Source organism: Kogia breviceps, chromosome 17 (assembly GCF_026419965.1).
Source record: "Kogia breviceps isolate mKogBre1 chromosome 17, mKogBre1 haplotype 1, whole genome shotgun sequence".
Lineage (NCBI taxonomy): Eukaryota > Metazoa > Chordata > Mammalia > Artiodactyla > Physeteridae > Kogia > Kogia breviceps.
Genome location: NC_081326.1, coordinates 65,286,758 through 65,300,059, shown reverse-complemented (window position 1 = coordinate 65,300,059; position 13,302 = coordinate 65,286,758). Strand labels below are relative to the sequence as shown.

At 41.1% G+C, this 13,302-nt stretch overlaps 1 long non-coding RNA gene across 1 annotated transcript in view; it reads right to left on the bottom strand.

Moving 5' to 3' along the window:
- The window catches only part of LOC136792859 (uncharacterized), a 223,927-nt gene that overhangs the window by 141,748 nt on the left and 68,877 nt on the right, over positions 1-13,302 (bottom strand). The window lies entirely within an intron of this gene.

The window sequence follows — 13,302 nt, the reverse complement described above, 5'->3', positions numbered from 1 at the left end:
CTTCAACAGTTCCTGGGAAGTTCTTTAATTGGTCAGTCTTGGGTCAGCTACTCACTCACAGCCCAACGGACTGTGACCACAGAAGGAGGCAGGGTACCGGTGCGTTGCCACAGAAATACATTTCATCATGATGCTTTCTTAAGTAGGAGAGAAAGGGCTGGAGTTACTTAGATCAAGCACACTAGGAATATAACATTTTAGATATAACTAGGGAGTGAATTCTCTAACTAAGCATTATCTGTACCATTGCCAGGGTCATTATTTTGTTTAAAATAATTCAGGGGCCTTTATTTGAGCTGGCACTGCTCTAAGCACTGAAAACAAACTGGTGACTAAGACGAAGTCCTGCTATCGTGGAGCTCATATTAAGTAGGGAAGATACAAAATATTTCAACAAAGAAAGAAAGAATAAAATCATAGATAGTGATAAATACTAAGTAGAGTATTGAAATAACGAAAAGGGTGAGTGAGTGCTTTAACTAGAGTAGGAGGGAAAACCTCCGTAAAGAGGTGATGTTGAGGGGAGACTTGAATAATTTGGTGGACAAAAGGGTGTACCAGACAGAAGGAGTAGCCAATCAGTGCAAAAGCTCTGTGGCTGGTATGAGCCTGGCGTGTTCAAGGGATAGAAAGAGGATCACAGTGGCTAAGAAAGATCACAGTGGCAGTGCTGGGGTTCAACTGCAGATCTGTGGGGCTCTAAGCACGTGTTCTTTCTACTCTAGCTCAGCAGTTCTGCTCAGAACTGAGGCATGACTTAACAGGGGAAAGCGTCTCTGACTCTTTGTGCTTCAGAGAAATGTTGAGAATTGTACATCACAAATACATACTCCTTCAGCCCCACTCTACCTTACATACTTTCAGAATAGAAAACTCGCAACCATTTAATTTTCAGATAGGTCTGGTTGTTAGAAAATCCTTCCCTCTTCTGAAAATGCAAATCTTCCTTTACCTTATCATATTTCCTGCACCCAGGAGCTTGTGTGCTTTTCTTAACAAGCAGGATAAAGGTAGGCCCTCTTCTCAAGTGTCTGTTGAGTATTTGAATTTAATGCCTATAACTCCTTCAGTTCTCTCTCCTCCATGAGAAGCACCCCTAGATTCCTGTATTATTCCTCAGGCCTAAGGTGTAAAGACTCTGACTTCCCTGGAAAACCCCACACCATCCGCTGAACCCCTTAAGAGTCTTGCCTTATGTATCTAATCCTTGTGTGCTGGATTTTGTCATCGGGAAACTCTCTCTGGCATCTGAGTTGGGGAAATCAGCCCAAATATTCTGCAGCTGTGATGCATGCTCCACGACACCACCCCACATAATTAGAATCACGGGAGCAGTGAGCTCCTCAGTGATGTGGGCTCCGAGTCTCTTGTCCCCAACATTAGATGTTCTTGACAAGGAAAAAAGTTGGCAGGAAGGGTATAAAATATATATTTTCATAAATATAGATAATATATCTATATATGATATCTAGATATATATGCTATATCTAGATATCTATATGATATATATACATATATAGATATGTATATTCTGATAGAATATATATATTGCATTAGAAGGGAACATATATATAAAACACATATATAATACATATATACACACACATATAGTCTATACGTATATATACACTAACACGTACATAAGTATACATACTTATATGGCTCAATATAAGTTCAGCCTATTTTATTATATTATGCAAGGGACAGCACAACTAAATAATTAAAATGACAACCCTGATGATTTTCAGGGGTCACAATAATCAAGAGGAAATTATCTACAAGAGTGAGTTTAATGAAGTTGGGAAGTAGAGTCATTCACATGAAAAAGGACAACAATTGCAGGGGATGGAATAAAAAGAGATTTTGGATTTCTAGTGCAAGCTCAAATATTCGAGTCACTGGTGTTAGTTTCTTTCTGCGTAAAGAAGGAATTATTGCCTTAATTTCTTCTGTGACTGTGAGTCTGGATAAGGCTGGGAAGGAAACAGAAGGAAAGTGATATTAACTGAGCTAGACTTGGTGCATTCATACGCATGCTCTCACTTCATCTCACCATTACCCTGTATGGAGATTTTACTATTCCTATTTTCCAGATGAGGAAAGAGAAAAGCAAAGGGCCCCAGACGTGACTGTGTCTGGGTGAAAGCTGAGTCCCATGACCCCTGCCTGGCTCGAAGGATCTTTCAAGCATCCCATTTGTCAGTCTATGGAATCCTCTGTCAAGTCCTGCTTCCTCAGCTCCAGGGAGCAAAGGTTATTAGAGTGGGACTGGAATGACTTCATTTCCAATTTCTAGTTTTGCTTTTCCTTTGTCTCTTTCCTCCTTCATTTCACCTTTCAAAATAATTTCTCCAATCACATTTCCTTTCCAAATTTCCTCTTGGCCTATGCACTGTTTCCTCTTTTATGATTGTTACAAATAGCTCTCATCCTAACTGGTGAATTGGAAGAAATAAGTTACTCCCTGAGAATAATTAACTCTTTGTTAATCATATGTTTGGAAAGGGATAGAGAGAAGCCTTTTTTAAGCCTACCTAGAAATTGCAATATGGCACTTAATTTATCAGTACAAATGGCTTTGGTTTAGCGGATATCTGAAGAATGATGTTAAAAGTGGCGAGAAGAGAATGGACTTGAGGACACAGGGAGTGGGAAGGATAAGAGAGATGTAGTCCCAGTTTTCATTGAGTTTCAACCTCTGGGAAGAGAGGCCATAAGAGTGTAATAATAATGATAATAATAACAGCAACTAATAATAATAATAAACAAACCATTATAAATAAGAGCTTATGCAGGAAATGAGGGTGGGAACATGCCTCTTTCGCTAGGCGGTCGGGGTTAGGATGTGGCATTAAGAATGAGACTTTAGGAATGAAGAGGACACTCAGTCATGCAGCAGAAAGAGTAGGTAAAGAGCATTCATTCCTCTTGAAAACAAGGATGAGCCCTTATTCAACAGGCAATGCCAGGAGCACAGAGACCACCACTGAATTTGTACAAACCATACAGTAAACCAGCTGCACCATGGAGATTAGAGTCTGTAAAGAGCCTGCTTCCTGACTCTGAGCATTTTGACTCTTCTCACTAGCCTGTTTCCTGTTTTCCCCATTTTGCCTTTTTTTTTTTGCCTCTCCCTCCCTCCCTTGCTGTCATCTCCACAGTCCAGCTAGATTTCCCTTCTCTCTACCCTGGACAATAGAGTTCGAATAAACAAACTGAACAGGACGGCCTCAGACATGTTTATAGGGTGTGCTGGAAAATCTCAAAAGCAAAGACTGGTGGAGTCCTGGGGACCCTCAGCCCCGCAGGCTTTACATTGTTTCTAGGAGAAAAGGCTGGTCCCCTGCCTCAGTGCCTGGTTCTCTAATAATGGAGTGTTATCTAATTGGTGCTGCCTTTACATCAATGGAAGTAGGAGCACAAGACACACAAACAAAGCAATCTGCCAGCACTTAAGTATAAGTGAGGGTTCAGACCCATCATTCCATGGGCTTCGCGGTAATATTTAGAACACATCCTAATGACTAAGGCATATATCCTTGGGCGGGTCAGCTTCATATAAGACATCTGGCATGTATTTTCTGGTCTAAAATTATAGAACTCCCCCCTCAAGCAATTTATATTTCTAAGAAGATGGGAGATAACTTGATAAAATACCATCCGACAATTTCTTTCTCACTTAAATATAAAATAAAAATTAAAAGTCCAGAACTGGTATTACATTGGGGTTTAATAAAATACACATGAGTGAAGGAAGTTTACCAAAATAGCAACTGCAGATTTGTTTCATTTTCTCACCATTCTTGTGAATATTATGCATTGAGAGGGCACCATTGAAGTCATTTACTTTTTTAATAAAAGTAATTCTAGAGTCTGGGGACATTATCTGCTACATGAAAAGCTTGACACCTTCATCCCCCCTTTTTTTTTTTTTTTTTTTTTTTTTTGTGGTACGCGGGCCTCTCACTGTTGTGGCCTCTCCCGTTGCGGAGCACAGGCTCCGGACGCGCAGGCTCAGCGGCCATGGCTCACGGGCCCAGCTGCTCTGCGGCACGTGGGATCTTCCCGGACCGGGGCACGAACCCGTGTCCCCTGCAACGGCAGGCCGACTCTCAACCACTGCACCACCAGGGAAGCCCCCTCGCCCCCCCCCCGCCATTTTTAATCACGTAAAAACAATCAAGTCAGATGGTTCCTCTCCGTTTCTCCCTAAATCCTTATGGGAAACATCACAAAGCAGAAGACAAAGAAAACCAACCAAATTCCGGGCTTGCCCAGAGAACTTCCTGAGGCTCTCACAAAAGCTTCTAGTCAATCTTTATTTGTCACGAGCAGCTGCCAGATGGGAATTTCACTTCATGAGTGTCAGAAATGGAAGAAAGGACAGAATCTTGCCTATGGTCCCCTATGTTGGAGGAGGACAGAGTGGAGAAAATGATGGCAAAGATTCCTTTGGCTACATGATAGCAGATGTCACTTCCTGTGGTGGCCCCCTGCTTCCCATGAGACCCATGCTGACCAGCTGTGTAATCAAGGTGATTACTGCTCAGAGGACACTGTCCTTCCTGAAGACATTGGTTACCTGTATTTAGGTTACACCTGAAGCATCTCCCCAGGAATCCTGTCTTGCTTTTTTGTTAGCTCTCAAATGTCTTAGCTTGAATTGGCTAACAAGGGGAGAAATGGATGTGTTCTTCCCTTCCTTAAGTCAATGGCTTTGAAATGATGTTTCCCATTGGAATCCTGCTTCCACATCTTCCATGATGTCTCCACATGTAACTCAGAGACGAGAAGAGTTGCCTGGATTAGGCTGGGGAGGCACTCAGTGTTAATGTAATGCCTTAACTCCCTGTGGGGACCTCTGAGGTACCTTTGGGTTTTTTGGAATATACTGTAAAACCTTAGAGAAGTGCTGGCTCTCTGCTTGTGGTTTTTGTAACCGGTTCAAATCAATGGTTATTTGAGCACTGTCCACCTGTAAAACACTGAATGAAGATCTTGAGGGCATGCAGACATGGAAAATAGCCTAGACCTGCTCTTTATCCCCTCCTTTGCTATGTGGATGAATTATGGACTTAGTTCTACTCTAATGATAATCCTCCTCTCCTCCAAATCAGCTCCACCATGTGTCCCCATCACAGGCCCCTTTCTGCCTATGGCTGTGTCCGTGTGGGGGGTATAAGCGTCTTCACCACCTGAACCCTGACCCTGGGCATCTTTCCTCACTCCACTCGCAGGACCAGCTAGCTTCATTTTCCCTGCTCTCTGATTTTGGTCCTGCCCTTTGGATCCCCTTCCCCGGGTTCTCTCTAATTGCTCCCTTAGACTTTGCAGCCTTTGCTGCCACATCCTGCCCGCCTCAGGACTAGAATACCAGGTCTCTTCGGCACTGTGCCCAAAGATCAACACTGACTATTCTCATGTTCAGTCCTGGCCTCTAGGACTCCAGCCATTATTGCCATAAGGTTTATACTTGCAACATTTACTTAAGAAGTCTTATAGGGTGAGTCAGATACAAAGATTTGTTTCCCTCCTTTTAGAGGTTTGAATCTCTCAATACTGTGCTTCTGAACCCAGCATGAACTTGGACCAATGGCCTTGCCTTTACAGAGCAACCCGTATGCGTAACAGGCAACTTGCCAAGCAAAAGTCATGGCCAAATTCTTGTGTTAGACCCCTTGAGGGAATGCGTGTGTCTCTGTGTGTGTAAGTACAACTTCGTTTAACTGTACATGTCCTTAGCACATTTTTCTTTTGCTTCTGAGATGACCAATAAGTGTAGGGTGTAGGATTGGTGTTAGAACAGGTGAAAATCTGTCTCTGGGTCCACGTAAAGCCACATAGCCACCCTATGACTAGATCATTACACCTCTCTTTCAAAGGGTAGAATTAGCTCCAGTCAACTCCAACACTTTGTGTTTTGAGAAGTCTATGTAAACTATTAATATCAGAAAGGTACTGACTCTCAGACGCCCCTCCAGCCCAGGCCATCTTCCTGACTCCTACGCGGTCTGATGCACACCAGCTTCTGCATCCTCCTCTCATGCCTCAGTCCCACCTTCAGTCCCTAGGGTCCAGTCGCCTCATTATCTGTCAGTCCCTAAAGGGCCTGCTGTTCTTCTATCTGGAGTGTTCTATTGATGACTGGGCTGTTTTCCTCCATATAATTTCAATTCAAATGTCACCTCCTCAGAAAAGTCTTTTCAAATCACACCATCTGAAGTAGACAGCCAATCCACATTTTTTTGTAATCGCAAAAAGTATATATATGTACTGTATATATACATACATATACACATACATATGTATATAAATAAATGTGTGAGTGTATGTATGTGTATAGTAGAAAATTGGAAAGTATAAATATATAAAGAGGAAACAGCATATCAGGATACACTGTTACTGTTTTGGTATATATCCTTCCTTCTACTTATACTGCTATACTGAGTGGATATTCTAATTCAAATATAGTTATGTCCTTTTTTTCCACTTAACTTTAACCATGGCTTCAAGAAATCCCTGGAAGAACCTCTTTGTAATTACAATTTTAACAGTATGTGTAATGTGCTATCTTACGGAATTATTGTAATTTGCCTAACCCTCTCACTTGACATTTAAGTTATTTTCACGTCTTTTAAAAATAAATATAAAAAAATAAAATTAAATAAATAAATAAATATATTACACTGCAAGAAACAGCTTTGCATATAACAAAAAGTTAAAGGCAGAGTCTGGTATCTCTATTTGCTGATATTTGAATAGGATTGATTTTTCTAGATGACCTCTTATAGGTTACGGTATGCAGTCCTGAGAACACTCTTAGAGCTTAAAGATACGTGCGTGTGTGTGCGCGCGTGTGTGTGTGCGTGTGTGTGTGTAAGCAGTAGTGGAGGAGGAGGGGCAGGAGCAGGAGGAGGAGTAATACACCTATAATTGAGAACCGGAAATGTTAGCTCTGCTTAGGGAATATGATAATCTGAACAATAACTTAACAATTACACATGCAAATATACTGAAAGTAGCTAACGTGTAATGTGATTTAAACAAATAGGTACATTTATTAAGAAGATACTCCAACTGCTGAGCCCAATCAAATATTCATATTTTAACGGAATGAACCAAAACAGAGAAAGACATGTCTTCTATCCTAGCTATAGCACACATGTGCACAGTTACATGTACACACACTCACCTACACAAAGAGCAAAGCCTTCACAAAAGAGGCATATGTATCATATTTCAATTTATGGATGATACTTAACTGAAATACAATTATGGAATAATGATTGGGAGAACAGACTCTGGAGTCAGACTGTTTGAATTCCAATTCCAGCTCCACCCTTGCTAAATCTATAAATTTCGTCTGATTTTTTGACTTCTTTACACCTAGGCTGCATCGTCTATAAAATGAGATTTAATGTTACACAGGTCATAGTTAACTCTTTGCTAGAGGTATAATGAGATACTACATGTAAAGGCCTTACTTAGTCCTAGCTCATGAGAACTCCTCTATTGATGGTAGCTATAATTGTTATTTTATTAGACTCACTTCCTCCATTTATTTTTACTTTGGTACGTGCTTTGATTTCAGTAAGTCAAAATCCTCCAGGAATTATACCAAGTAGCTTCTGAGAGGGAGAGGCAGCTGATCCGACTTTACCCTCCTGAGCATCACTTTACTCTTGAGTCATGAATTCATTCATCAAACCACTATTGGTTGATGAATGAATAAAACTACTATGTTCCAGGCACTGTGCTCTGTGCAAGGGGTTCAGAGAACAATAAAGACCTGGTCCCTGGTGTCATGCAAGTTTTATCCTAACAACATTTAAAACATTTCTCAGTAAATATATCAGCACGTCTGTTTCTTGGAGTCATGCCATGCTCCCCTTAAAAGCCTGGCTAAGCTTGTGCAAAATTTCTCAGTGTTCCCAGGGCAAACATGAGGTGCAATGAACTTAAGAAAAATATTTACTAAGAAGAACATATAAGAATTTAAGGCAGAAAGTGTAAGCAGTGTCTAGTTAGATAACTTTTCCAGGAGCATGTTACTGTACTGAAGGGAACCATCTCGAGCCCTGGTCCTGGAATCAGCACTTTGTCCAGTTCTTGTCCTGTAAGATACCAGCTCATTTCTCAGAGATCACTAATCCCTGTCTCCCTCTCAGGCCTCTGGCATCCATGAAGCCAACAGTTGTCTCTTTTGCCCTGTCTCTAGCTAGATGCAAAAGACTTTGCCTCCCCTGAATGCAAAACCACTTCCTAACTTATCTTCCTCAGCATGGGTCCTCTAGAGTCAGGGAGCAATGTTGCCAGACATCCTTTGAGTCCTACCTAGGTTACCAGTCCCATTCACTCTCACACCAACAACTATGCTAGACTTTTCCATTGCAACAGAGATTGAAAGGCTCAAGGCAGTGCTCCCCAACAGAAATTATAATGTGAGCCACATATAAAATTTAAATTTTCTGGGGGTTTCCCTGGTGGCGCAGTGGTTAAGAATCCCCCTGCCAATGCAGGAGACACTGGTTCGAGCCCTGGTCCGGGAAGATTCCACATGCTGCAGAGCAACTAAGCCCGTGTGCCACAACTACTGAGCCTGCGCTCTAGAGCCAGCGAGCCACAACTACTGGGCCCGCGTGCTACAACTACTCAGCCTGTAGGTACTCTAGAGTCCGTGCTACGCAACAAGAAAAGCCACCGCAATGAGAAGCCCGCGCACCGCAACGAAGAATCGCCCCTGCTCACCGCAACTAGGGAAAGCCCGTGCGCAGCAATGAAAACCCAATGCAGCCAAAAATAAATAAATAAAAAATAAGAATAAATAAAAGAAAGCTGCCTGCTGACTTTAAAAAATAAATAAATAAAATTTTCTGGTCATCACATTAAAAAAAGTAAAATGACCCATGTAAAAATTAATTTTAATAATATGTTTTATTTAAATCAATATCAAAATTTTACTATTTCAACATGTAATCAAATATAAATTATTAATGAGATGTTTTACATTATTTTTTTCATACTAAGCCTGAAATTCAGTTTGTATTTTACACTTACAGCATATCTCAATTCAGACTAGCCATATTTCAAGTGCTCAATAGCCACGTGTGACCAGTGGCTACCATGTTGGACAGTGCAGACCCAGGAAATACAAAGACCTTCCCTACACAGCAATGCAAACATACACACTGCAAGAATTCTCCCACCCACCATTACAGGAGGGTCATTCTCCCATAACCTCTTACTTCCTCTCTCCCATGCACCCTTCCAATACTAATAAATCAACTCCTTGTGCAAGTATCATATCCAAATGATGTTTCCCACAATGCTTTCAGGAACGTTCCATCTATATTACTCTGCCTCAGTCCAGCTCTCCCTATTGTAAGTCACTGTTTCACATTTCTACAGCAAATGCCTCAATACATCATTTTTAGTAGACATCATTAAGAATCTTATTGTACATAATTCTGGGTTGAATATGGATTAAAATAAGAGAAACTGGAATATTCTCCATCTACTTTAGACCTGATTATGTCTGCAACCTCAACCAGCTTTGCCTGGGTCTTTGCTGATCATTTCCTTCTGTTAAATACAATTTGTGTGCAGTTAGAAAACTGACTTGAAGGATGAAAAGAATAAACACACAGGGCTGTCGTGTTACTTGGTTGAACTGATTGGTCCATAAGCCCAAATAATCAAGCCAGTCCTATGAGCAGATAAAAATTAATACTACCAAGACAGTCTCCTGGGACTTGAGCTCTATCACACACTTTTACAGAGCTAGTTCTCATTTACCTTTTCTTTCATCTTATTTTTCTATGAGAAAATACGCAGTGGTCAAGATCACACACAAGTATGTGAAAAATAATTTGTGTACTTTCTCTTTCAAGCTTTACCTCTTCTGAGAACCTTCCCGAACTTACTCAGGAGTATGGCAGGTACCCTTAATCTGTGTGCCTGTAGATTTCTGAGCATATCTTCCAAATCCCCCTCTACCAGAGTGTGATGTCTAAAAGTGTGAACTCTGGAGCCAGGCTCCTGGGTACAGTTCTTGGTTCTTCCATTTATTAGCTGTGTAGCTTCATATCAGTTGTTTAATCTCTCTGTGCCTCAGTTTCCCCATTAATAGTGCCTATTCTGAGTTGTTATGAATATTAAATGAGTTAATATACAAAAAGCACTTATGATAGTTGTCTGGTAAGTATTGAAAGTTGGCTGTTATTACTTCATAATCGTTTTGTGGATTTTGTTCTCTCAATGACCCCAGTCATCTTTAAGTATAATTAGCCCCAACATTAACAATTTCCAAACAAAACAATTTCTTTCATTGCCTTTCCTATTTATATCAATGTCATCATTCTCCCTTTTACTTCTGCTCAGAACTTTGGAGGTGTCTTTGATCCCTCTCAGTGTTAGCCTATGTTCAGTCTGTCATGTGTCTGTTGATGTTTTGCCTTCCTTATGTACTCCAGGAAAAATCAATAAGAAGATTCCAGGACTTAGAGTCCAATGAGCCACCCTAGCTTTGAAATTCATGAGTTGAGTGGTTTGAAATAATTCTTCAGCCTTTGATCCTCAATCTCCTCTGAAATACAAATTATTTTATTGCCTATTTCATATATTAATTGTACCACATCCTTAGACATACGTTAAAGATATTTCTTAAACACATACTCCATACACAAATTGGAGATTACTCTTTGTAACTGTCAATTCAAGGCAGGGAACAAGCTGCACTGAAGAGCATTTTATTTCTTTCTTTCCTACAGACTCCTATAATCTCAGTACTTTAAATGTCCTTAGAAGTTACTTATTAAAATTTACTTATTCAATGTTTTTTTTCCTAAAAGTCACCTGCAAATTGATTTGTCCAGTCTCTAACTAGGAACTCTTTCTACTTTAGCATCTTTGTTGTCAAGAAGTTCTTTCCCTACACTTTAACCCATCAATGAATTGATCCATACTTATTCCGGTGTCTTTGAATAGGACCTGCCTTATTAGCACCACTCTACAAGCCTCCTGCTTGTAGGTACATCTTAATGTACCTTAAAGCCAGCACTACGTGTGAAGAAAACGCCTACATTGAGTAATGCCAGGCACGGGGCACAGCACTCAATGCGTGCATAATCATCAGTATAATCCAGTACACTTTATAATCCAGCTGCACAAACGCTGAGATAAGTGATTAGAGGTGAAAGGGCTTGTGTTAGACTGAAACCTTTTTAGTGCCCAATAATATTTGTTCTTCAAAATTTATGAAAATATTTTAAGAAATGTAGCCAAGCTGAGTGAGTCTCAAGAACTTGGATGAACTTTTTTCTACTGCTGGAAAAACATTAAAATACAAATTTTCTTTCGCCCAAATCCCATTAAACTGTCAGACATTTTTCTGTGTTTTCCAGTAACTTACCAAGGGGTGTGTATGTTTGTGTGTGTATCATGATAATCAGCTATAATGGGAGAGGAAATGCTGGAAAAGTGCTTAACAATTTAAGGAGAGTTTGTGACAACTGTCTCCCAAGGCTCCACCAAGTGTTAAATTCTGGTGGCACTGCAAATTTGAATCTTCTACCTCAGACGGGTCCTGGGTAGAGTCCCGAGGTGGTTGATTTATCTACACTGTGCTTTGTCCTGTGATCTGACCTTCTCAAATTCCCAAGTCTTTATGGCATTACCACATCTTTTGACCAAATCTTACCCTCTGGGGAAGGTTGAAGCTCCTGATGTTTCAACCAGGCATAAATGTCATCATTTAAGAGGCATCCCGAATTTCAAGCTAAAGGAGGGGAGCTGGCATGGTGGAATTTCAAGCACAGCTGCTTTATCCTTTCTTGGGCTTCTGTGATCACCCTATTAAATCATCTGGCACTGGCTGTCTAGGAAGCTTCTTCTGGCCCCATTCAAACCCTCCATTTTCTGGAAAGTTTCTGGACACCCCAACAGTGCTTGCATTGGGTTGAGGTTCCAAATTATAACTTCAGGTGAGGAGTTTCTCTGCTCTTTGGTACTGGAGGTGAGGCGAGGGAGTGAGGGTGACTGTTGATGGAGGAGGTGATGATGGAAAACCACAAAGAGCAGAAACACGCAGGAAGAGGGCTGACTTAATTGGGGCTCCTGACAGACATTGCAACAGGTGCTTAATAACACATCGTGTCCTTCCATTCCTCTGCACCCCTGACAAGTGAACATTATTGCCCCCATTTTATAAACAAATGGAATAAGCTGAAAGAGGTTAAATGACCTGCCTAAGTGATTGGATTGCAATTAGGAAGCAGGTCTGAGGAACTCTGTCCATCCTGGTGAACTCTGGCTGACACTCACCTCCTTTTCCTCTGCAAAGGCTCAAGACTACCTGGGGGGCTGTACCAGCACCTACTGGGAGGGCTGTACTAGAACCCACCCGGAAGGCTGTACCAGCATTCCCTGGGGGGCTGTACCAGTGTCTTCAGGTTCTGCCCCCTCCTCCTAACCCACAGACGGCTGAAACTTGACAGCAAGCAGGAAGGCCTGCTGCACTTCCCTTTCTCACCAAACTCCCATCAGCAAGGGAGCATTTCACAGGCCTTGTGCTCAAGAGGAGGAAGCAGGGAAAGAGGCAGCAGCCCAGACTCCTCACCTAGATAGAATGCGACTTACTGATCTCCTTTGTCATAAATTATCAAGCAGGTTTGATTTGAGATAGCGGGAAGATGAACGAGAGCAGTAGGTGGACTGAGTACAGTCTCAGTGCTCTTATCTAGTAAACAAAGGTATTCATTCCCACATCTGGGATGTAGTGAGCTTTAAATTACAAGCTGTGTGTAGTACATGGGACGAGTCCAACAAACGGTATGTATGTGTGTACTATTAATGACACGATCGTAAACATGAGATGCTTAACTATGTGTCAGGAAGCATTCTCAGTACTTTATAGATTTCCAGTCATTGAATCCTCTCAACACCATGAGGAAAGTACTATTATAATCATCATTTCTTAGTTGAGCAAACAACATTCACAGTGGCGATCTGGAATAAAGAGTAATAAATAGTAATAATCTGCGATTATTAACTATTAGTTATATACAATTAATTATTATAATGCCATAATACAGGTGGTAAAGTACCTCCCTTGGCCCCACATGATCTTATTTAATCACATAAAGTCTATGAGACACAAAGTAGGCAAGTTTCACCTACCACCTGATGTAGGAACTTCCTCTGCAACTTCTTGGCAACTGGTCATTTGAGTGTTACAAGATGATCTTTCCCCCTATAGTACATCTCCAAATACCAGGAAGCTCTTTCTTCTATATGAAACCTGTC